A 25,806-nucleotide genomic window follows, 5' to 3' on the forward strand; every position below is an offset into this window, starting at 1 on the left:
AAATATGACACATGAGTAGAAGACTGAAGGCCTCATTTATGAGGACATGTGTTACTTTTACGACACCGATGCGTCACTTTTTGTGACGCACCAGTAGTGTAAAAAATACACCTTGTTGAGTCATATTTACAAAGTGACGCATCTAGGTAGATGCGTCACTTTGTAAACCCCCTACGCCACATTATACCTGCACCAGCTGTAATGTATGCAACGGGTGTGTATTGACATAAGGAATGGTCGTAGAAGTGACACAGTGACATCTAAGAGATATCACTGCGTCACTTTTATGACACTCTTGCATCCAAATCTTGCACCTGCTTAACAGCAGCCGTAAGACTGATGCGGGCCCTTTCACATAAGACTAGCCCTATGTGAAAGAATGCATTGCTGGAGTTGCATCATTTTTGTGACACATTCCAGCAATGCATCACTTTCCTCTAAACACTCTACATTATTTTGTTACTCTATTTTTTTACACTGTTTTTCCCCGTGGTGCGCTCAGGGTGCGCGTACCGGAGAGCACACCGATGAGCGCAGCCAGCGCTTACCCGGCGAAAATTTAAAAAAAAAAAAAAATGTTTTTTTGCCCTTCATGGTCCTTCTAGGCCCGCCTCAGAAAAACTAGGGAGTCAAGGGGTGTCTACTCTGCCCCCTTTTATTTATATCCCCCTTTCTTTTTTCACCTCTAGTGTCTCGATTCTACCGAGACACAAGATGGCGGACTCTCCGCACTGTTTAGAATGTTGACAGACACCCGCCAATCAGCTTTTCGCTCGCGCACTCCCGTAGCGCGCCGGGTGCGCTCCCCGGTACGCGTACCCGGGAGCGCTCGGAGCGCGCCTATAGATATATATGTGTTTTTGAAGTTAATTTTCAACAAAACCACTGGAGCAATTTTCAGCAAACATAGCAAAGGCACATCTGCGTACCAGTCCCTACAATTTTGCCAAGTTTGGCATAATTTCGTTCAGCGGTTCGGGCTATAGACTTGTCAGACCGTCCTATGGAAATTAACATGGGAAAAACACGTTTTGGGACCCCCCTTTTTTCTCAGCCCCCACTTCACGAATCCCCCCGAAACTTTCAGGGAAGGAGCGCAACGGAGCTGGCCAAAATTTTGGACAATTTCACACAAATTCCTCAACCGGCGCCAGAGTTATTCCCAATAGAATGTTGCGGATTTCCTATGGAAAACAATCCTAACTATAACTACCTACAGTCGACCGCCAGTAGGTAATATCTATATATAAATATATAGATCTACATATACAGATATATAGATATATACATTGCAAATGAAAAAATCCTCCTTGTCCTGCAATCGTTTATTCAAAGCATTTTTCAGCGGGATAGAGAAGCAGGTGGCACAGGGTCATAAGTTTTAGTAATCTTTTTGTATTTCATATATTTTTTCATACGGTCAGTCAAAAAGTGACCTAAGCGTTTTGGTGTTACCCTTCCACAGTCAGAAAGTTCCTCAAACCAGAGTCAGTTTGAAGGATCACACATTCCCCTCCACCAATCACACGCATTTCTTGTCACTGGAACATTTTTTTGATTACAGTCAACATTATCAAAACTTCATGAACATTGTTAATTCACTGTCCATTATTTGCCCCCCAAAAAATTCATTTTCTCTTTTTCTACAAGTCATATAGCTAGATTGTAATCGAACAGAAAAAAATCCATTCTTAAAACACATCTTTTGGGACAATACTTTTAAAATAATATTTTAAAATTTATATTTCTGAGATGATATTTTTGACATAATATTTTTACAGGATGCATTCTTGGATTACAACTTCAAAGAATATCGTTTTATCAAAAGGGCACATAGCCAAAATCTATTTTTCTGACTTTCTTCCCTTTTCAAGCCTATATTGGCCACTCTCTGTGCTGCAAATAACAAACTTTTTCAATTTCTCCCTCTTCATAATTATTGAATAATAGTAAAGTACTTAAAATTTCAAAATTCATTACGAGATTTTTAAAGAGAATTTCTTAAGAATATATATATTCACTGGAAAAAACAAAGGTTACAAGGACATCATAGTTGAGCTCATATTTCACGTGTACAAATGTTATCACCTCACATATTACATTACTCATGACACGGTCAATAACATCACTGACAACATCACTCATGACATCACAACTGACATCACTGATGACACCATCAAGTGAATGTAAGTATTTTGTAAGAGTTTATGATTGTTAAACATATATACTGAGGTACTACACAAGTTAAAGTAGTATGCTAGGTGTACTACTAATAAGTGATAATATTTTTAATATATATCATATGAGTGGCTGTGGGATAGTATGTATTCTTGTGCATATGGGGTGTGTCAGTGGCTGTATAAGTGGGTGTGTCAGTGGCTGTATGGGTGGGTGAGTGGAGGTGTAGGTTTTTCTATAATTAGGTAATTGGGTGTGTTGTGAGGGTATAAGTGTGTGTCTGAATGGCGTATGAGTGAGTGACTGGGTGTGTAAGTGGCTGTATGGATAAATGAGTGGCTGGGTGGGTGTTTCATTAAGTGAGTTGGTGTGTGAGTGCCTGTATTGGAAAGTGTCTGTGTGAATGGCTGAATGGATGAGTAACTAATTGTATGAGTGGCTGTATGGGTGAGTGAATGGTTGTGTGAGTGGCTGTATGAGTAAGTGAGTGGGTGTGTGAGTGGCCCTATAGAGGAGTGAATGGGTATGTGAGTACTGGTATAGGTCTGTGAATGGGTATGTCAGTGGTTGTGCTTCGGGTGTCCAAGAGGTTGTATGGGGGTGTGAGTAGGTATGTGAGCGGTTCAGTGATATAATTAACCCTGGGCAAAGCACTACGCTACGCTCGCGTGGTGTGCGAAGTTTGCGCTACTTCGTACTACGCGAATTGCACGTAACACAGTGCAAACAAGCGTAGTGTAGCGGTACATTTTTGCTTGCTCGCGGTCCTCAATGGCAAGTTGGCGACCGCGAGTGAGCAAAATGACATCCCGGCCGAGACTTTTTCCTCGTTCGCAATCAGCAACATCAAGTTGCCAATCGTGAGCCTGAAAAATAAACCTCCCGGCGAGATTCTAAACGCGGGGAGGTCAGGTTTCTCATTGCGAGTGGTTGCGTATGCTCGCGACCAGTCCGTGTTGAGAAAGCTGCCGCTCGAGTAGAAATCTACTCGAGCAGCAAGAAACTACCGCTTGCACTGTGCAAGATGCAGTTTGCACTGATTGCACAGTGCAGACAAGCATCCGGCACTGTGCAATCAGTGTGAACAGCATTTTGCACAGTGCACTACACAGTTCACGTAGCTACATGTAGCTCGGGTAGTGCGAAGTGCACTTCGTGTAGCTACGCGTAGTGCTACTATGCAAACTACGCCCAGGGTTAGATATAATTTGAGATGTCATCAGTGATGTCACTGACAATGTCATGCGTGATGTAATATGTGAGGTCATAAGCAGTACATTCAGGGGTCATAAATTATAGTTAGCTCAGGTAACTATAACTGCCAAATTTCACTGGTTTTGTTTGAGTGAAATTTGAGGCAAACTATAACATCCCTGTAACCTTTGTTTTTTTAAGTGAAGTTCTAAAGTTATTCAAATCTATTTCCTAACTATAACGTCCCTGTAACCTTTGTTTTCTAAGTGAATGTCTATTGTTTTTTTAACTAGTAGTCACGTTTGCAGAGTGGTGGGCAAAGTGGGTGCAGCCCTTTGACCAACTTGGTAGAATCCTGCTGTGTCGGACTTACTGGAGGTAACAGGAGGGCTTTTAGGCCCCCAAGAACCCTCAGCATCTAGGAGGACTTCATCCCCCAACCAGCAGTGAGCTAAGGGGGCATTTACAGAGTGTTGGAGAAAGGGGGCGTGGCCGAAGACCTCTCAGCACTTCCGCTGTGTGAAACTTTCTGGACATAACAAGAACGTTTTTTGGCCCATAAGTGCACTCTATAGCCAAGGGGACTTCAGTCCACAACCAGCAGTGTGCCAGGAGGTAGTTAACAGAGTGGTGGACATTGAGAGTGTGGCCTCCAAAGTCTTCTCACCAATCGTGCTCTGTGGGACTTACTGGAGGTAACAGGAAGGATTTTTGGTCCCAGAGAACCCTCAGCATTCAAGGGGACTTCACCTATCCACCAGCAGTGTGCCAATAGGTGTGTTTTTTGAGAGTGGTGGAGAAAGGGGACGTGGCCTCACCACCTCTCAGCAATCTTGATGTGTGGGACTTACAGGAGATAACAGGAGGTGTTGTTGGCCCCCAAGAACCCTCAACTGCCAAAGGGACTTAATCCCCCAACAAGCAGCGTGCCAGGAGGTACAATTGCAGAGTGGTGCAGAAAGGGGTCGGGCCTCCGGCGTTGTGCTGATAGCTTTTTCTTTTACTATAAAGGAAGGGAGGCTGTGTGGCCCGCCTTCCCTGGGCTGATTCTGGCCTCTGGGACCTCATCCCCTGAGACCAGGTATGTTTAGAATGGGGAGGGGCCCGGGTTTTTATTTATTTTTCTAACAAAAATTTCATAAAGGAAGGGGGCTGTTTGGCCCCCCTTCCCAGGGCCATTTTGTGCCCTGGGACCCCATCCCCAGGGCCTGGTCACAATACTGGGTGGCCTGGTTCCACCCAGGGTACCCAGTTTCTCACATTAGGGACCAAAGGACCCCACAGTTCCTATTGGATCCCTGTGTTCTGTGGGAACTATCATTGCTTTTGGACAGAGGGAGCTGGTAAGCATGCATGCATCCCTCTGTCCAAAAGCAGTTCTGCTCTACTACTAGTAAGCAAGAGCATATTTAATGCTCTCTCTTGCTAGAAGTGGAGCAGAGTTTCCTATTGCTTGGTGAGAGTGGTAAAGCTCCCGTCATAGCAAACAGCTATCTCCCTAGGGTAGGCACCTCGGAAGGTAGCAGGAGCTGTCCCTGGGTGGTAGCGGTCCCCAGGGCCGTCTATGGCTCCAGGAGGGGGACCATGTAGCCCCCTCATTTCTTGATTTTGCCCTGGGGAAGTGGTGGTTCCTGGGGTTACAGTGGGGTGCGTAGCCCCCGCACTCCATGTAAACAAAACACAAGGGAAGTGGCTGTTCCCGGGGCTGCAGGGGTTCCACACGCCCTCTACACATTGTTCAAATTAAAGCCTTGTGGAGGTAGTGGCCCCCAGGACTGTTGGCGTCCATGAACCCCCCCCACACTGTTTTAGTATAATATCATGGGGAGGTTGCGTACCCGAGTTTAGGGCGTCCCAGAGGTCAACCCATTTAAAAAGAAATAAGGCCCGTGGGGGTGGTGATCTCCATGGCAGCTGGGGAGGCCATGCGAGTCTCTTCCACATTAATGTTTAAAGATAATAAGCCTTTGCACCCCCTCCTGTTTTTACATAATGCCCCCGGGACCTGGCCCACTCTAGGCTGATAATTAATGAAGCATAGGAGCCTGCGCTTCATTTAAGAAAAATAAATGTCAGCAGGATTTGTGGATCCAGCACGAACCCCACCTCAATTTGTTTTAAAAAACAAATGCTTTTTTGGCCATGGAGGGTCCATGTGGGCCCCTCCAACCCCAAGAGGCCAAGGGGGTCAGAGTGCTTCTACGCTGCCCCCTTATCTTTTTTTACCTCGTTACTGTGACTGAGTTCAACTAAGTCACAAGATGGCTGCCAACACTTCCTGGTTGGCAGTTGGAATTGTTGGCAGCCAATCAAATTTCAGAAGAGTTTCAGTAGGATTTTGGGCTCCTAGAAATCTATATTTAAAAATGTTAAATATCTCTGAAACTACTCAACGGATTTACATCATATCACAAAAAGCATGCTTTCTCGACCAACATCGAGCTTTCTGTCAAATTTGGTGTAATTCCGTTCAGTGGTTTGGGCTGTAGTTATGTTCAGAAAAAGAAAAATCCCCATAGACATTACATGGGCAAAACAGGTTTTGGGACCCCCTTTTTTCTCACCCCCGCTTGAATGATCACCCCAAAACTTTCAACACAGCAGCTGAACAACAAAGGTAACGTGTTTTGAAAATCTTCTAAGGATTCGTCCAGTGGCGCCAAAGTAATTGGCAAAACAAAAAATGGTTGTCCAATGGAATCTTCGGGGCAGAATTACAATAACTGGCGCATCCCTGCATAGCATCAGGGAATGCGCCCGTTATTGTGCACCGCAGCTCTGCCACCCTGGATGCGCCGCATTTACAATGCGGCACACCATGGGGCAAAAACGGCACAGATGCGTCACGCTTCTGTGCCGTAAAAGCGGCGCATTGCTGGAGTTGCGTCGCAAGCGCGATGCAGCTCCAGCAATACTCTGGGGGGCCCTATCTCCACAATGCTGCATCAATCCTTACGCCTGCTTCAAGCAGGTGCAGGGTTTTGACGCAGCATGGGCCCAAAAGTGACTGAGTGAAATCTTGTAGATTTCACTCAGCCATTTTTGGGAGGCGTTCCTGCGCCAGAACGCCCCCCCCCTGCGATGAAACGCCTCCTTCTGGCGCAGGGCTTTACAACGTGACGCATCTGGGAGATGCGTCACGTTGTAAATACCCCGCACCATGGCGCATGTTTTGCGCCACCGCTGCATCACAAAAGTGGTGCAACGGCAGCGTAAAAGAGACGCAGGGGGCATGTAAATCTGCCCCACAGGCCCTAACTATAACTATCTCCTGGCATCGAAGCGCTTTACACGCTGCTATGGAACCCAAGGTTACTGGTTAGTTCAGTGTTATTGGTAATTGTTTGTCATTGGGATTAGTCTTGTGTGCTCAAAGTAAACCATTATTGCGGTCATTTCAGTTTTTTATGGTGGACCAAACTAATAGTAGTTGGTGCAATCTATGGCAAGGGAAAAGGAAGGTGAGCTCAAGCACATGGTTGGTGGGATTAATGGAGGAGTTAGAGGAGATTAGATATTGTTTGGTTGCATTGGTATGACTTGCAGCGGAAGGAAGAAAGATTGTGATCTTGTAAATCAGTTGTTGGAAATCTGCTGAAATAGAGAAAAGTCAAAGGAGCATGTATCAGAGTAGATTGTACTCAGACAGAGCAGGCATACAGAGGATGGAACAAAAGGGGAGGGACATATGAAAGGGAGAGGAACAAAGGGCAGGCGACAAACAGATATTTGAATTAAAGGACAGTTTTTTAATGCCGGATGTAAGGAATGTAGTGAATATTTTTGAGGCACATACAGTTTGAGGATGCAAGAATGTAATAAGTAACAATATTACGTACTTATGAAGATTGTGCTTTATTGGAAATTTGTAATGGGTACTAGCATCAGGTAAACCATCTTTTCGTTGCAAGAATGTAGAAAGGAGGAACATTATTTACTTGTGAAGATTATTTTCATCAGGTAAACCATTTCTCCGTTGATAGACTACTTCTAGACCACTGATTCAGCTAGATTAGTTAATCAGCTCAAGGGTTGAAAGTAAAAAATAATGCATTTGTCTAGAAAATACATTTGTCTAGAAAATACATTGGAAATAATGTACTCGCTGAAAAGGGATTCTGGCATTCAACCTCAGGTTTGACTTAAAGTATTCATTATACAGTGGAGTCGGGCACGTTTAAAAGCCGACGGTTTGCATTGGCACCAGATGGAAGATGAGGACAGCTTCCCAGATATTATAGAAGTGTATTAAATGCATTCCAGTGACTGGAGGGCAGGGAATGCAAACACTGGTGTGAGTGAGGAGATGGTGAAAGGGCTCCCTTTACAATTTACAAATTCAATAAACACTGTTGTAAGCAAATGGCTGCTGATTAGACTTCCTGAAGCCCTGCTCTTTTTGTAGATGCTCTGGGTGAGTAGGGGTAGAGCTGCAGGTTGAAGGGGACCCTTTAGGTGAGGCTAAGCATTTGTCTACCTTAATCACACTTAAGTGCAGAGCCCTAACAGCTCTGTGTGCCTCTGTCATGGGTACTCCAGGCAGGAGCCAGCACTGCTGTCAGGAGCATCACGACATATAGGTTATGTCTGGAAGAAGCACAGCCTGTAATACATTTGAAAGCCAAGGTAGCTGCCTTTGTCCTCATGTTTTTGCAGATATGGGTAATTTTAAAGGCAGGCTAACAGTGTGAAAAAACTCCCCTCGCAGAGATAAAGGGTTTTAAAGTAAGCCATCTAGAGGAGATGCAGTGTGTGACATTAGCTTTGACACAATGCTTACTAATGAAATGAAACCTTTGCATAGCTGGTGTCAACACGTGCAAACAATGAAGCAGCACTGTCACTAAATGTGCTGCACTTCGTGTCCTATTCTGTTGCCTCCCGCCGCAAAATTCACTCAACCCCACCAGACAATCTGCCCCTTCCCTGTTGGATAATTCCAGCTGCCCTAGGTATAGCTCCTGTAAACACAGGAGCGCATCTATGGTGCTGGACATAGACGACAGTGCCCGGTGCCAATGCTTCATTGTCAGCAATGATATAGCATCGACAGAATTCCACATCAAGCATTTTGTAAATGTTGTCCACACAGCTGGCCTGGCTTTAGGGAGTGAAGAGTGGTAGACCTCAGCAGCTCAGGGGAGGAGATGGGGCTGTGCAAGATGGCAGGGTGCTATACCGAGGCACTGCTAGGGGTTGTAAAGAAGGTGAAGTTAGGCTCCTGGCCAAACCGAGATCCTCTGGAGCAGGGTTCAGTACTGGAAATGTATGGGTAAGTGGGATACAAGCCATGCCCCCTAGAGGGCAGAGTATCCAACGTAGTGTGTATTGGCAAGAGAGTCAGGTTACTAGGCAGAGTTCTCAGGAGGGCACAGCTTCAAACACAGCATGTATTAGGAGGGGGTGAGAGTGCAAAAGAGCACACCTGGAGTGCAGGGCACCAAAAGGGCATCTGTGGATGGCAGGGCATTAAACACTGCATGTATTGGGTAGGGGGTATGAAACTGAGCATCAATAGGGCACAGGGTAACACCAGAACCTCAAACACATAAAGGAGCACCAGGGGGTAAGTAGTCAGATCACCCCCAACAACAGTATATAAACACAAACAGACCCGACTACCTCAGAACAGTTAATTCTATGTAAAGGACACAGGGGGTGTTTTTAATCATAAAACTTCCCTCACAGGTCAGATTCACTCCAGCAAGCCTGTTAGTCCCACTGTTCAATTTCAACATAAAATGTCAATGTACCACATTCTAAACAAGCTGTCAGCTTACCACTTCGGGAAAACAGGGGTTTTTCCCGAAGTGGTAGCCTGATCGCTGACTAGAGAGGGTAAATGCTCAGAATCTCCTGCTTTCACACCCAACTGGCCCAGTCCAGGGCAATTATGATGTCTTCTGCCCAGTCTGTTCTGATCTTCCTCAGAACGTGAGGCAGAAGAGGTGGCAGTAGAAAGGCACACAGCAGCCATTTATTCCATTCCAACCAGAATGAGTGTTCAAGGGAATGCCTTGTAGGAAACTGCAACTCCCAAAATTGTTGACACTTAGTTACATTACTGAATAGATCTAGCTAGAGCCAACCCCATTGTTCAAAGCTATCCTGGGCCACCTTGGGATAATAACTACACTCATGGTCTGCCAGTTAATGTCTGTTCTGGCATTCAGGGACTCCACTAAGTAACTGGCAACCAGGAAGATGTCCTGTTGATCCAACAACCTCCAGAGGCATAGAACATCCTGGCAAAGGATCCAGGACCCCACTTCATCCTGCTTGTTGGAGTACCAAATGGTGGAACACGTTGTACATGAGAGCCATCACCAATCTCCTTTTGATGGAGGCAGGAAGGACTTTAGAGCAAGATGGAACATGCAAAGCTGCAAAAGATTTGATATGGATCTGGCCCTCCAGGGGGCAGAGGCCTTTGATCTCCAACTATCCTAGATAACGTCCTTCCACCCAACAGTGACTAGTCTGTCACAAACGTGAAGTCTGGGTGGGGGAAGCGAGAGTGGCCTGTCCAAAGTCAGGGTGGTGACTGTTTCTCTGAGGCAGGATGACAGTTGGAAGAACTAAAAGGCAGGGTGCATTTCCAGTCCTTAGGTTTATCACCAAGGTCACTAAACAAAGGTCACCTACGACACCATGAATAACTTCCCTATCCCATGCAAAGGTCCTGTCCACTGGGCCAGTCACATTTTTAACTGAATAAAGTTCTGTATTCAAGTTCCATGAAATCACTGTTGGTGTGTATTCAAAAGCATCCAAAACCATAACATAACATACTGTCCTACAAACAATTTTAATTACGTGAAAACAAGACTATATATATTCAAAAGTACTCAAAAATTGAAACTGATAAATATCACTTGCTCAACCGGAACATTAGAAAACAAGATCTCCCCATGGTAGCGGGAATAAGAGCATTGAACCCCGCAGAAGTCACACAATCAGAGGAATTATTTCTAAATGAGATGCAGGAACTATGGGACCCACAAATAGAAACTTATCAGCATGACGTCGAACTGTCTGCCCACCCTCAAAAACAAGCAGGTGAACCACCCTCAGAGCACAGCAGTATGCAGACACAAACAAAACATCCTCTGACCCAATTTAAACAGAAGTCAACATTCAATCCGGTTATGTTACGTGACTCGATTGATTTATTTTATGACCAGGTAACAGATCAACTTAAGGATCTGAACATAAAGACACACAGAGGTAAACACAAATACAACAAAGAAAAATCAGATTACATTACTTTGATGTCGAAACGTAGGGAGAACAACAAAATTGTAATCCATGCCTCTGACAAAGGTGGAAACATTGTACTGATGGCCAAAGACATGTACACTAAGGAAGCCTATAGGCAGTTGAATGACAGAACCTGCTACACTAGATGCAGTGGATCGGAACTGAAAACAATGTATACAATCTTTCACAAAAAAATTGTCAATGTGGAAATCAAATAATTTGATTACTGGGCAAGAATTCAAATTCCTGAAGAACAATCATCCAGGGGTACCTACTATTTATTTTTTGCCCAAGATTCATAAAGACTCTGAAAATCCACCTGGGAGACCCATTATATCTGCAAGAAATGGATGTCTAGAACATATATCCCAATATGTGGATTCTTTCTGACAGAGTCTGGTCAAAGCCCTTCCATCGTATGTGAGTGACACAAGCGAATTCCTACGGAAAATCAGAGACTTTACATGGAAACCAAGTTATTTACTAAGCGCTCTTGATGTCAGCTCACTCTACACGAGCAACACACAGATGGATTGAGGCCACTTGATTACTTCTTGGACAAGACAATGAGCAAAATGAGAGACCACAAAAAGATGCTGATTGAAATGGTTGATTTCTGTCTAATGAACAATATATTTACGTTCAATAACCTACTTTACAGACAACTCAGAGGTGTTGCGTTGGGGGCCAGCTTCTCCCACATCTACGCATGTTTACACATGGGTAGGTGGGAGGAGCTGGTCCTCATGACTGAGCAGCAGGGGGCCATGACAACTAATATCAAGTTATGGCTGCGCTTTTTTGATGACTTATACATCATATGGGATAGCAGTACAGATAAAGCATAGGAGTTTGTACAAACAATTAATGTAAATGATTTGAATTTGCACTTTACTGCTAGCATCAGCGCTTCCTCAGTGAGTTCCCTTGATACAGAGGTTTCTGTTGATAACAAAAGAATCGAAACTAAATCCATTACAAGGAAACCGCTGGTAACTCGACGCTCCATGCGAGTAGCTCTCATGTAAAACACTTGGTGACTAGAATTCCCTACGGTGAAATGCTTAGACTGATTCGGACTCACAGCAAGGAAAACGATTTGTTGATAGCCCAGACCGAAAGCAAAGAGAAGTTCAATGAAAGGGGATACTCAGAACTGATCATAGATAATACCATTAATAAATCTATGCGTAAAAGTGGGGTTGAGCTACTATGTGAGACAGAATCTAGGACCAACACCACAGTAATTGAAGCAGAAAACAACATTGATGAAACTGATAAGGAATTTAGAATTGTTGTCCAATATAGTCAACAACGTAAAAAGGTTGAATCAATATTATCGCGAAATTGGCCTTTGGTTCTAAGTGATCCTATAATACGTCCCAGATTGCCTAAAAGACCATCCATAACCTACAGCAGAGGTCGCTCCATGAGAGATGAATTAGTCAAAACTAGTCCTGAAATTATTAAGTCTACGAGTTGGCTGCAAACTCAATTTTTTTTTTTAACTGTAAAGCGTGTAAAGCCTACCAACAGGGTGAGAATAAAACCACGTACATTACTCCCTTTGATCAGAAAAAACCCACAAAATTGGCAAATTGCTTACATGTAAAACCGAGTTTGCGGTATATGTGTTATCATGCTCATGCAATCTACTTTACGTAGGGAGCACTAAGCTCCAAGTTCATAAGAGAGTATTGCAACACTTGAGGGCAATTAATAATCAAGACAACACATACCCGGTGGCGCAACACTTTCAAGCCAAACATGATTCTAAAAGCAAAGATTTAAGATACTATGTAATTGACTCAATTCCTGCTAGTAGGAGAGGCGTAAATAGAGAAGAGAAATTACGACAAATGGAAACTAGATACATTTTAGAACTTAATATAAAACAGCCTTTCGGTTTAAATGTAACAGAGGATCTTTTTACATGCCAGTAGAATATTTTCTAGATTGTTGACTACATTCATACTGTAACTCTTATATTAGGAATTTTAGATCTTTCTTTAGAGCAATATTTATGAGATTTTATGAATTGTGGATTTTATTAAAATATTTATTGATTATTTATGGATATTCCAGTGATCTTTTATATACATATTTATTTGTTACATATATGAATATTTAAGTAGATTTGATATATTATGGATAGTATTGCATTGCTTATTTAATATTTATTACCTATGTATTTAGTTATTTATGTGTGTGAAGTTCAGGGTTTGTCCATAGATATTAAGGGGACACTTTATTTCCACGCTCTGAAAGTGACCATTAATATTAATATTATCTCACATGCTCTTCAATTAGAACTTCTGGTATTCAAACCGATATCCTATCAGGTTCTGATCGAATTTGGGATCTACAACTACCTTGAAATGTGGACCATCGTAATTTCCTGCACTTGCACTTTATTGTAACCTTGAACCTACTATATTTGGTTAAAGGATTACTGGGGCTCCAGTAACCCACACCTTTACTATTGCTCATGAACAATGACAGCAGTGATCTATGTGTTTATACAGAGACCTGCGGCGCTATAATGCCCAAAAGAATCTCCTTGTTGGTATTATCATTTGAAAAAAACTATTTTTTTTTTATTTCACTTTAGCACTTTTTTGCACATTTTTACACAATTTAATAACCTTTTTTTTGCAAATTGGATTATTTGTGGAGACGTATATGCCATGAATTTATCTTGTATGGCTTTAAACTGATTTTTATGTTAAGATCTGTCTATCTTAAAATCAGGGGTTTCTGTGTATATTTTACTTAGCCGAGCCAAGCATGTTCCAATGAAAAAGGAAAAAAGACTCGTAGTTGTTAGTAAGTCTGTCCCCCATATTGTCTGACTTTGTATGCCTCTAGCAACAATGATTACGTCCACATGTTTCACTATTTAAACCAATGTGCAATGATGTCCTGTGTCATGTGATCAAGGCCCGTGGGAAGGGCTGAAATGCGTCTTGGCGATCTCTTGCACAAAATAATTTAATTTTGCACTAAAGTTGTGGTCCGTATCCGTTTTCTGCTCAAGGAGATACGCGCAATAGAAGCGGAATATCTTGGATATATATATATGAGGAAAACTCCTTTTCACGAGGAATTCGATTTAATTCGACAAGCATGGATCAGGGGGGGGGGAAAGTCAAGCCCCTGGAACAGGACACAGGAAAACGAGGAGGGGCGGCCGGAAGAGGACGAGGAAGAGGCGAAGGCAACAACCAAACGAGAACTGGGAAAACCAAGAAAAAGGGAGGGACACGGTAGATGCAGCGGACACACTAACCATTGTGAATCTCAGTTCCAAAGAAATAACTAAGGATGAGGAATCCGTACTAAAACTAGGTCTCTCCTTTTGTCCTTCACATAATCTCGAATTCACTCAAACCAGAATCGATCTCTTCAAGTTCACGAGGAAACTAAAATTGCATAAGTATTTTAAAACAAAACCCACGGTACATGAGACTAGAAGTCTACAAAACAAAATCAAAGATACCGATATCATCCAACTAGGCGACTTGGAAACCCATGAAATCTTGGAAGAAATGAGATCAGAAACTCCAAGAACAGATCTTGACGACCAGAGTCTCACACAAAGAAGTAGACGGGTGGGCATTGATCAAGAGGCTCCCTGCAGTCCTTTTAAACCGATCTCTCAATTCCTCCCACAAATAGCACAAGATGCTATTGATACTTTTTCCGAAACCGTGTTGAGGGATTTGATTAAATTCTGAACATCGAGGAAAAGTGAGAGTAAAGTAACATCTAACCCACTAACTCCGGGACAAAGAGAGGCGCTGAGGAATCTTCAAGCTGACTCCTCAGTAATTTACAAACCATCTGATAAAGGCGGAAACGTTGTTATAATGGCAAAGGACTTTTATGTTGGGGAAGCCAAATGACAGCTACTGAATCGACAACACTACGAACCAACAACCATGAAAAAATATCAGGACAGTGTTTTAGAGTACGACAAACTGATTCAGAAGTGGCAAAATAAGGATATGCTCAACACAGAAGAACATCTGTTCCTGCGATCGAATCATCCCACTATCCCGACATTCTACCATCTACCGAAGATCCACAAAGATCTCAGGGCACCGCCGGGCCGTCCAATAGTATCTTCAATGGGCAGCCTAACAGAGAACTTGTCGATCTTCATTGATCACTTTTTATTTCAAGCAGTCTTGAACTTGTCCTCATACATCAAGGACACTAAGGATTTTATTGTACAAGTACAAGATTTGGTCTGGGACCCTACTTATTTCCTGATTGTAATGGACATCACCAGCCTATATACGTGCATTGAGCACTCACAGGGTCTCAAAGCAGTTGAGTATTTCATGACCAAAAGACCCTTAAATTTTGCGGGATATAGCACTATGATTATGGAACTAACTGAATTTTGTCTATCAAATAACATCTTTCTTTTTCAGGGGGAGCTATTTAGACAAACCTCCGGAACCGCGATGGGCACCTGCTTCGCCCCCAGCTACGCGAATTTATTCGTAGGCTGGTGGGAGGAGCAGGTGGCCTGGTCTGAGGGAAACCGGATGTGGACGGAGAATGTGATCAAGTGGCACAGATCCATAGATGACCTTTTCCTGGTGTGGAGAGGGTCGGTACAAAGTGCCAAAGACTATATTACCCATCTTAATAATAACAATGTCAACTTACAATTCACCGGCGAGGTAAGCTCAGTGGCAGTGAGCTACCTCGATCTCCGGGTAGCAATTGTAAACAATCAAGTGACCACTTCCCTGTACCGCAAGCCAACTGCTGGAAACAGCATCTTACATGCGGACAGTGGGCATCCGGGAAACCTAAAAAGAAGTATCCCCTATGGGGAGCTCTTGCGCCTTAAGCGCAACTGGTCACGTGAGGAGGACTTCCAAATTGCAGCCAAAAATAGCATTGCTAGGTTCAAAATCAGAGGATATAGTTTGTCCCTCCTGAGCCAGACACTCAATAAAGTGACCAGGATTCCAAGAAATGAGTTGTTGAAACAGAACATCAAAAAAAACGAGGACGGTAAATTCCGTCTAATAACAACCTTTTCTAAAGATGCCAATTTTCTAAAGGGAACGTTACGTAGAAATTGGCACATTTTTAAAACAGACCCCATCATCGGGATGGACATCCCGACTGGTCCCCAAGTAACTTTCAAGAGAACAAAATCCCTAAAGGATCTCTTAGTGCATAGTCATCTAGACGCACCAAGAATGAGAACAAACACTGTGGCAGACATGAAAGGATTTTTTCCTTGCGGTAAATGCAAGGCCTGCGCGCATAGCAGAAGGGTTCTAGGCTACGACATTCCTGGCCTGAAAGATCGCAAACTAATCAGTTCATTCATTACATGCCAAACACCATATGTAGTGTATTGTTCATTGTGCCCCTGTAACCTGAGGTATATAGGGAGCACCATTAAGAGCGTGAAACTAAGGATCCTTGAGCACATGCGTGCGATAGCAAATAAGGACATGACATCACCTGTAGCTAAACACTTTGCAATCAAACATCGAAGTGACAGGGATGCTCTACAATACCTTGGGTTGGACCAGGTAGTAGATCATGAAAGGGGTGGCAACAGACTACTTAAACTCAGACGCCTGGAATCCAGGTATATTATTGATCTGCAAAGTAAAATCCCAAAGGGCCTGAACAGCGGAGAGGAATTGGCAATTCATCTAGGAAAATAAACTCATACATACATTGCCACGACCACCTAACAATTCATAAGGGAAACACACTGCCTTAGGCAGTGTATAGAGGGAATTTGGCGGTTTCTAGTGTTAGAAATCGCCATAGCCGATCCACGGCGAGATCTAATAGGATTGTGCCGCCTATCAGGCGACCAAACACTGTTCCTCAAAGCCAATGTTTTAGAAAATTACATATGCGGTATGAGTAAGACGATATCGTCGATGATTTTTGTATCTCAACAATTGAAGCATGAATGTCATGTATTTATGAAATGTGGTTTACTCAATATTTGCAATTGCTTATACAAAGCTTAATAATGGATTTGGCATTTTGGATGTTTTGGGTTGGCCCATTCACGGCATTATGTAAAACCACCTGAAAGTTTGGAATTAATGTTTGAATACGTTAATAACATTGAATGTACATTAATTCCGGTTTGTTTTGCACTTTCCAATATGGCGCTCATGTGAAGGCACATTGAGTAGTCTTACCTCACTTTCTCTTATGAAATCGCACACTGCACTTTAAAAATGGCTCCTGTGCAACACTTGTGTTGACACATTGATAAAGGGCTTGCCCTGAAACGCGTCTGTGAGGAGCGCTTGCAAATAAAGGAAGCAACTGACATTTAAACACCCCGCGAGTGCTGTGTCTTCTTTTCCGGCTGGGGGAGGAGGCTTGTAGCAATATATATATATATATATATATATACATATATATATATAATGTTGCAACATCTAAGGTTTCTTAATGCCTCCTTTGTATATATGTCTATACAAGAAGTTCAATGCAGATATGTTTCTCTGAGACTCTGTGCATAGTATGAATACTCTCTCTAGTGGGACTAATTACTATCTATCTCTAACTTTAAAAAAAATTGGTGTTTATTAATGTTACCTAGTTGGACATTGTTGCCTTTCTATAGCATTACCCTGTTCAATCCTAGGTCTATGGGTTGCTCCCATCCAAGAGAAGGCAGTGGGCTGATTATGACCTTCAGCTCACACCAGACATCTTGATCTCAGCTATGCCTCACCACTGGACTAATTTATTATAGTTTTTGTGAGGTACCCCTAAACTGTACCCCTTTTCAGAGTGACAGCACTATCATCCTCCAATCCTAAACTATGCAATGACTTAGGGTGGTGTAACTGAATTGGAGGTTCACAAGCACAGGTCTGATGGGTTACTAACCTACACCCTGGTAGTCCTCATCCGCTAAATGGAATAACCTTGAAAGTCCATCTGCATTTGCATGGGCAACCCCAGGTCTGTGTTCTACTGTAAAGTCCATTCCCTGTAGGGAAATGGACCACCTTAACAGCTTGGGATTCTCCCTTCTCATCTGTATGAGCTATCTGAGAGGTCTGTGGTCAGTTTTAACACAAAAGTGAGTCCCAAACAAATATTGTCTCAACTTTTTCAGGGACAATACCACAGCCTCTCTCTCAATGGCACTCCACATCTGCTCTCTGGGAAGAAGCCTCCTGGTAATAAAGGTAACTGTCTTATCAAGGCCTACTTTATCTAGCTGTGACAATACTGTCCCAATCCCTTGCTCTGAAGCATCTGTCTGAACCACAAATTATTTTGCGTAGTCAGGGGCCACCAGTACTGGTGCTTAACACATAGCAGCTTTCAGAGTGTCAAAAGCCTTTTGACACTCTGGGTCCAATACACCTTTTTCGGCCTCTTCTTAGAAGTTGGTTCCGTTAGGGACCCCACAATGGTCCCATAATTTTGAACAAACCTTCTATAGTACCCTGTCAGTGCAAGGAATGCCCTTCTGGCTAACCGGAGCTGTCCAATCCAAAATAGTTTGGATTTTAGCTTACAGAGGCTGTACACGGCCCCCACATACCAAGTGGCCCAGGTACACCACAGAACTCTGCCCTAATTGGCACTAGATTGCCTTAATAGTCAGGCCTGTCTACTGCATGGCCTGAAGCACTTCCCTTAGGTGGGTTAAGTGATCCCCAGGTAGAACTGTATACAGCTATATCATCCAGGAAAGCTGCACTTAACTGTTCCAACCCAGAAAAGACCCTGTTCACCAACCTTTGGAAGGTGGCCGGTGCATTCTTTAAGCCAAAGGGCATTACCTTGAACTGATAATGTCCCTCTGGTGTTGTGAATGCTGACCTCTCCCTTGCTCCATCAGTGAGGTCAATCTGCCAGTGACCTGAAGTCAAATCAAATGTACTCGGGTATTTAGCAGCCCCTAACCTAATCAATGAGCTCATAAGCTAGGTATAGGGTGAGCGTCAGTCTTTGAGACTGCATTCAATCCTCTGTAGTCCACACAGAACCTTAACTCCTTGGGTCCCCCCTGAGGATTAGGTTTGGGTACTAGCACCACTGGACTGGCCCATGGACTCTCAGACGGTTCAATTACCCCCAATTCCAGCATCTTAGCAACCTCAGCTTTAATGCTGGCTCTGACATTGTCAGGACAACCTGTACAATTTATTTGTGACGGGTAGGCTGTCACCGGTGTCAATGTGGTGTACACACCACTCAGTGATGCCTGGGGTCAAAGAGAACAGGCCAGCAAACTGCTCCAGCAGTTGCTTGCAGTCTCTGTGCTGCTGGTGAGTCAATTTGGGAGAGAGTACAACTCCCTCCACTGACCCATCTTGCACATTAGTGGAGAGGAGGTTAGGCACAGGCCCAGTTTCCTCCTCCACACCCTCATCAGTGGCCAGTAACTTGGCCATGTCTGCCCTTTCATGGTGGGGTTTCAATCTACTCACATGCAGGGCCCGGTGAGGGTTCCTGAGGGTACCAAGGTCAACCAAATTGGTAACTTCACTCTTCTTTTCTAAGATTGGATAGGGGCCACTCCACATGTCATGGAGGGCCCTGGGAGCCACAGGCTCCAACACCCATACCAATTGTCCTGGAGTATACTCAGGCATAGTAGCCTTTTGATCATACCAGTGCTTACCTTGTACAAGTACTCTGGCATTCTAGATCTCAGGCGTTGCACATAGTCAAGCACATTGTCCTTAGCTTCTTTAAGAGGCTTCTCTAAAGACTCTCTTAGCAGGCTCAATGGTCCCCTCACAGGGTATCCAAACAACAACTCAAAGGGACTGAAACCAACCCCTTTCTGTGGCACCTCCCTGTAGACAAACAGTAAGCATGGGGGGAGAACATCCCATCTCCTCCTGAGTTTCTCTGACAACCCATTTATTGTGCCCTTCAAGGTTTTGTTGAATCTCTCAACAAGACCATTTGCTTGTGGGTGATAGGGGGTTGTGAACTTGTAGTTAACACCACACTCATCCCACATAGCAGTCAGATAGCTGGACAGGAGGTTTGTACCCCTTTCTGACACCACCTCTTTAGGAAAACCTAATCTGGTGAATTCACGAAGCAATGCTCTAGCGACCGCAGAGTTCTGTGGTGTACCAAGAGGTATGGCTTCAGGGTATCTAGTGGCATGGTCAACTACCATTAAGATATACCTATTACCTGATGCAGTAGGTGGGTCCAGGGGTCCAGCAATGTCCACCCCCGCCCTTTCAAAAGGCATCCCAACCACTGGCAGTGGTATTAGGAGAGCCTTTGTCTTTCCCCCTGCATTGCCACTGGTCTGACAGGTGCCACAAGAGCTGAAAAACTCCTTTACCTTTTCAGACATATGGGGCCAGTAGAAATGATTCACCAACCGGTTCCATGTCTTTGTCTGTCCCAAATGTCCTGCCAAGGATATAGCATGACCCAGAGTAAGGATGAACTCTCTGTACTTCTGGGGCACCACCAACCTCCTGGTGACCCCCTCCTTTAGGTTTCGGGCCTCAGTATAAAGCAGTCCATCTTCCCAGTAGAGATTGTGAAACCCATTATCGTCCCCCTCCTCTTGCTTAGAAGCAATCCGCCTCAAGCTCTCAAGGGTGGGACAGTCAGCTGTCCCTGACTGAACTCCTCTGCTCCTCTCTGGAGGGTCCACCTGTTCCTGTTAGTTCTGCCAAATCTGACAGCTCTGGCAGGGATGGAGTCCCTCCCTCAGAGGCCTTATCCTCCCCATCAGGGTTAGATTATTTCTGCACCTCTGTAGTTGCCGGGGCTGGCTCACCAGGCCCAGTGCCCTCGTATGATTGGCCCTTTGTTCCAGGGTCCAAGTATCCAGCCCCTCCCTTCTGACTAGTCTGTAACCCAGTCACAGCACATACCCACTCAGGGTGCTCCAATATTTTCATATGGAGTCCCATCTCTACCTCTGACCACACAGAGGCTTCAGGATCATTGCCCAATAAACACTGGACCTTAGACACAGATACCTTCATAGGGACTGTCACACCTCCCCATTCAAAATCCACCACAGTCATAGGATGGAGTTTAGTAGTGCTGTCTGCATATGTCACCTGGTGAAACTCACCAGGTAGCAACCTCTCTGGAGGCACCAGCTCATCCAGGACCTTAGTTACGCTAGCCCCAGTGTCTCTGATAGACTCAACCTCTGTCCCATTCACTTTAGGCCTCTGCCTGTCCATGTTTGGAGGTAAGGCAGCAAGGGTGGCAATATCCGCCCCACCCAGGGACACTAAGGTTGCTTCCACCACCTGACTACCCCTCTCTGGGGCACCACTCCCCACCCCTACACTGACACTGGCAATCCCTGTGGATGGCCCCTTAGGGGGGAGCTTCTTGGTACAGACAGCATCTCCCTGCTTATGCCCTGGCTGGTTACAGTCAAAGCACTTACCCACCTTTGAGGGATCAAAGAACCTACCAGGTTTTTCCTGAAACCCACTCCCTTTGAATTTGGGTTGGTTCGGGGCTCCCCCTCCTTGTGCAGGTTTTTGGTGGTATTTGGAGGATTCCTTAAGATTTTGACCTTCATTTCCCTGGGCTTTCCCTTGGGAAGGGACCTGTCCTCCTTTCTTCTGGTCATCCCCCTAAATGGAAACCCTGGTTCTCACCCACTCATCAGCTGATTCCCCCAACTATCTGGGGTCTGTTAGCTTAGAGTCCACTAGATACTGGTGTAACTTCTCTTCTGCACAATGAGTCAACATATGTTCTTTTAAAAGCAAATTATACAATCCCTCATATGTGTCAACATTGTTACCAACAGTCCAGCCTTCAAGTGCCTTAACTGAAACATCCACAAAGTCTACCCAAGACTTTTAACTCAGTCTCTGGGTGTCTCTAAACTTCACCCTGTACTGTTCTGGAGTCAGACCAAATCTCTTGAGTAAGCATGCCTTCATCTGCTGGTATGATTCTGCATCTTCTCCCTTCAGGGTCAGGAGCCTATCCCTCCCAGCTTCTGGATCAACTCCCACAGAAGTGCACCCCAATACTTAGAGTGGACCCTACTCATTGTATGGGCCCTCTGAAAAGCTGCTAGCCACCTGTCAATAACATCCCCCTCAGTGTACTTGGGCACTATGCCCATGGGAAGTTTAGGTTCAATTCTACCACCCCTGGACATCTCAACATCTTCTTCAGTTTCACTGTCACCATTCCTCTTCTCCTCATCCCTCTCCTATCTTCTCTTAGCCAATTCAAATGTCTCCTTCTCCAAGGCAATCAACTCTAATTGAGCCTGAAGCTGTCTCTCTGCACAAGACTGTAGTGGTTCATGAGTAAGGGACCCTTCCCTACTCCCACCACCACTTTGATTCACTTGGGTAACACTCGTCACAAAGGAAGAGGTCTCATCCTCACCCCCCTCTTGGGTGAGGTTAGGGGTAATATCCTCCCACCCCCCTAGGTTCTCCTCAGCTGCCCCGGCCAAGGCCTTTAGGGACTCAAGCAACCCTGCCTCCTCATCTTCTTGGCAGCAGGCAGCCCCCTAAGCCTACACTGTGCCCTAAGATCAGCTATCTAGAACTGGGACAGTTCAGCCAGGTCCAGCTCTACGGTTCCCCACTTTTGGGTCACAAAATCTAGGCACAACCTACTTAGAACAATTTGGAAAAACCAAAACAATGGATTAAAAACAGTTTAGTCCAAATTCCAAATATCAAGCACAAAAGTTTTGTTCTAAAGCAATTTAGAGGATTTTTATAATCTTAAATCATTCACTGAAAGGTGTACTTTTTAAACACAAGTCCTTATCCCACCTCTGCAACAAAATGTTGGAAAGTAGGTTATTGGTGGGGGCAAATAAAGGTCTGCCACTGGCAATAAGGCCAGTAACACATGGTATGACTCAGCATAGGTCTTAGAAAATTATTCCTATGCTCTACCCTTGGTAACGTGGCTGTGAGCAGACAGGCTTAACTTCAAATACAGGTATGTAAGCATTTAAAAACACTGTTTCAGTAAACAATTAAGACACAACACATAATAAAAATCCAACACCAATTTATAACAATAGGAAATATTTGTATCTTTAAAATGACACCAAAACGACAAAAATCTAATGTAGGGAACCAGAGAATGAATTTTCAAATATTGAATAAAATATAGCACTTAGAAAATTATAGCACCATATTGTGATACCTGCTCGTGATAGACTGGGCCAAAGTCAAAGTTTCAGGTTCGGGCGCAATGGAGCCCTGAGCAGCTACAGCTCGTGGCAGGTCCCGGTCTCAATTTCGACCTTCACACTTAGAAACTTTTCTGGAGCTTTTCTTCCCTGGGCCGCTCGATGCTCTAAGCCAGTCCGGATTCGGTGAGGGTTCTCCGGTATGACTTTCGACGAGCTCCCGGTTAACTTCCCTGGAGCGGACTTAGAAAATTTCTCTGTAGCGCTCCAGTAGGGCAATCCAGGAATCCAGGTCAACACGCGATGGAAGGCAGGCGGCTTGGCTTTCGCGGTTGCTCCCGTTCATCTTTTCTACGAGTGGACTTAGAAACTTTTCTGGAGCTTTTTCTCGTGGGGTCTCTCGATGCTCCTCATGTAGCCGGATCTGGTGAGGGTTCGCTGGCTTCAGATTTCTTCTAGTCCCGGTCAATCTCTGGAAGTTGGAGAGATGGAGCTTTTACCAGGGCGAACCTGGTTGGCTTGGCCAGCTCGCGGTTGAAAGCAGGCGGCCTGGCTGGCCAGGTTGAGCCGGTCCCTGTATGGAGCTTTTTTCAAAGTTGCTCCAAAGTTCTCCAAACTTCTTGAACTTCTTCCTGAAGTTCCTCGAGGTGTCCCAAAGTGTCTCAAACTCACAAGGGTCTGGACGCTCCAAGATGATCCTTGAAATTTGAGGACTTCAGTTCCCACAATCCACTGGTACATAACCCTTACAAATCCACTGGTGGTTCTGCAAAGTGCGGATTTAGTTGGTGATGTTCTAGGTGAGCTCTTTTAACCTCTAGCTTTCAGGGAGTCCACTCTTTAGTTCTTGTTCAGCAAGGTAATCCACTGGGCTGTAGTTTCAGATGGTGCAGTCTTTAGAGGTCAGGCCTTAGAAATCTTTGCACAGCAAAACTTCTCAACAGGGCACTTCTTGCTTAAGTACGTTTCAAGCAGCAGATCTGGAGGACTATGCTCCTCTCCGATACTTATTCTCTGGGTCAAACAGGAGGTCACTTCTGACCAATGGGAGCAGGGTAACTCCTCCAATATATGACCACATCCTGTAGAGTGTGGCATTATTTTGTCCCAGAGTGCACCAAATCTTCCAAATGCATCATGGCTGATTTTCCAGCAAGGAGGTAAGAGCTGGCTAAACACACCCCTGGGATGGTTAATTTACTTAGACTCTACCCCCTGCATCTGCTCATACCTTCCTTAATCCTACCATCTGCCTAAGGTGGGAAGTTCAGAGCTGCAAATGACACTGGTCTCCACTCTCCTTTCTGAAGAACATAGTTTATGACTCCTCTCTCTGGTCTGGCATTCCAATGGAACAGCACACAGCCCTGCCAGCAGAGCTGGTTGACCCCAGGGGCACTTTATCACCTCTTCAAGGCAGCCTGGCTAATCCACTTGTCTCTGACCAATCAGGGCAGACCTCTGGAAGTCTGAATTTGGACTTACAAACAAGAAAGTCTATAACTTCTTGTATGTACACTTTAGGAGAAATTCAACCATATGATATTGTTGGATTTACTAATACCATTCTGGGAAGTCTTTGAATGGCATTTCCAGCCCTCTCCTATTAAGAGTTATTGTTCAAAAATATCCTACCATGTTAACTTATGTAGCAGGGGATTTGAAATGGAAACAATGACTTGGGCCATTTTCCCAGCACCAGGACTTACAAAAACATATTTTATAAGTACTTTGCTTATATCTACAGGAACCCCACCCCATGTGCAACTAGGGGAGACTTTAGGGGTTCTAAATCTGTAGAAATATAGTAGATGCTCCCTCCACAGTGCTCCTAGCATCAAAGTCGAATTTGAGCAGCACTTTACCGCAATGTGTGGAGTGAAATGTGAAATTTCACTTTATCCAGGCATATAAAAACTCATTTTATAAGTGTGCCTTATAAATACCTAACCTGAGGTTCCGTGACGATTTTACCCCGTGTTTTTAACATTGTCGCAAATACATAATTTTGGTATCAATGAACCGCAAATGATCCATTTAGTATATCCTGGTGTTTTCGCTATGCTACGAGCAAGAGCACTCCTGTTACAAACACATTTCTGTTCTACCCATGGCATCCATCTTAGAACACGGAAGCCATTTTGTATTCTTTGCCCTCACATAGTCAATGAACACGCAATAACCTCTTTCAATTAAGGACACGTAGGCCTTAGCCGGCAATTCACCTTGCTAGTGACACGTGCACCTTAGGCCAGCAACGCTGTGGCAACATGACTCGGCAAGAGCTGCCTCCCCAGCCTGAGGCCAGTCCTGCTATACTGGTTCTCGTGTCCGTTGGCCTGATCATGATTAGGCGGCCGAAGCCGGTAACCGTGCCCATTTACGACCCACAAACATCTCTTATCCTACTGTTCTATCTTCTACACCTGGCTCTGCTCCTTTCCTTCTGGGACTTTATTAGGGGGAGGTAACGAAATTTACGATGAGGCGGTCCGGGTCTTGAATGAAAAGTTGACATGGGATTATGATGGAATAGTGGGAAACCCCTCGTTCGTAATGTTTTGACATCAGATATTGTTGACGATTCCTGTGCGACGCCAAATATTTACTGTTTAAGATACAAAGGTTTTGGAATGTGCTAACATGTAAAGAATTTGCCTGAAGCCCAATATTCAGTATATAAGGAACAACCCTCTTTGTACAAATTGAACAGGCTCCTAGATACTGCCCATGTGTAGTTTCTGTGACTTCTGTGTCCCTGCAGTAATAAACCTTTGGTCTTTGACGTCACCATCGAGAAGCCCGTGTTTCTGTTTGTTTGTGCACCAAGGCAGGTTGAACTCCGGGGTCTTTGGGTGTTATCCCTGACACCTCTGGACGGAACCAAAAAGTCCAGAACTCCAATTGGCGCCCAATGTGGGGCAACGTCATTCGGTACCGGTCCAAAAGCCTGAAGAGTTCGAGATGCCTCGTGTGAAGATTTCAGAGGGAGGCGCCCCACTTCATCGATCCCGGCATAT

This window comes from Lissotriton helveticus, chromosome 3_2 (assembly GCF_964261635.1).
Source record: "Lissotriton helveticus chromosome 3_2, aLisHel1.1, whole genome shotgun sequence".
Lineage (NCBI taxonomy): Eukaryota > Metazoa > Chordata > Amphibia > Caudata > Salamandridae > Lissotriton > Lissotriton helveticus.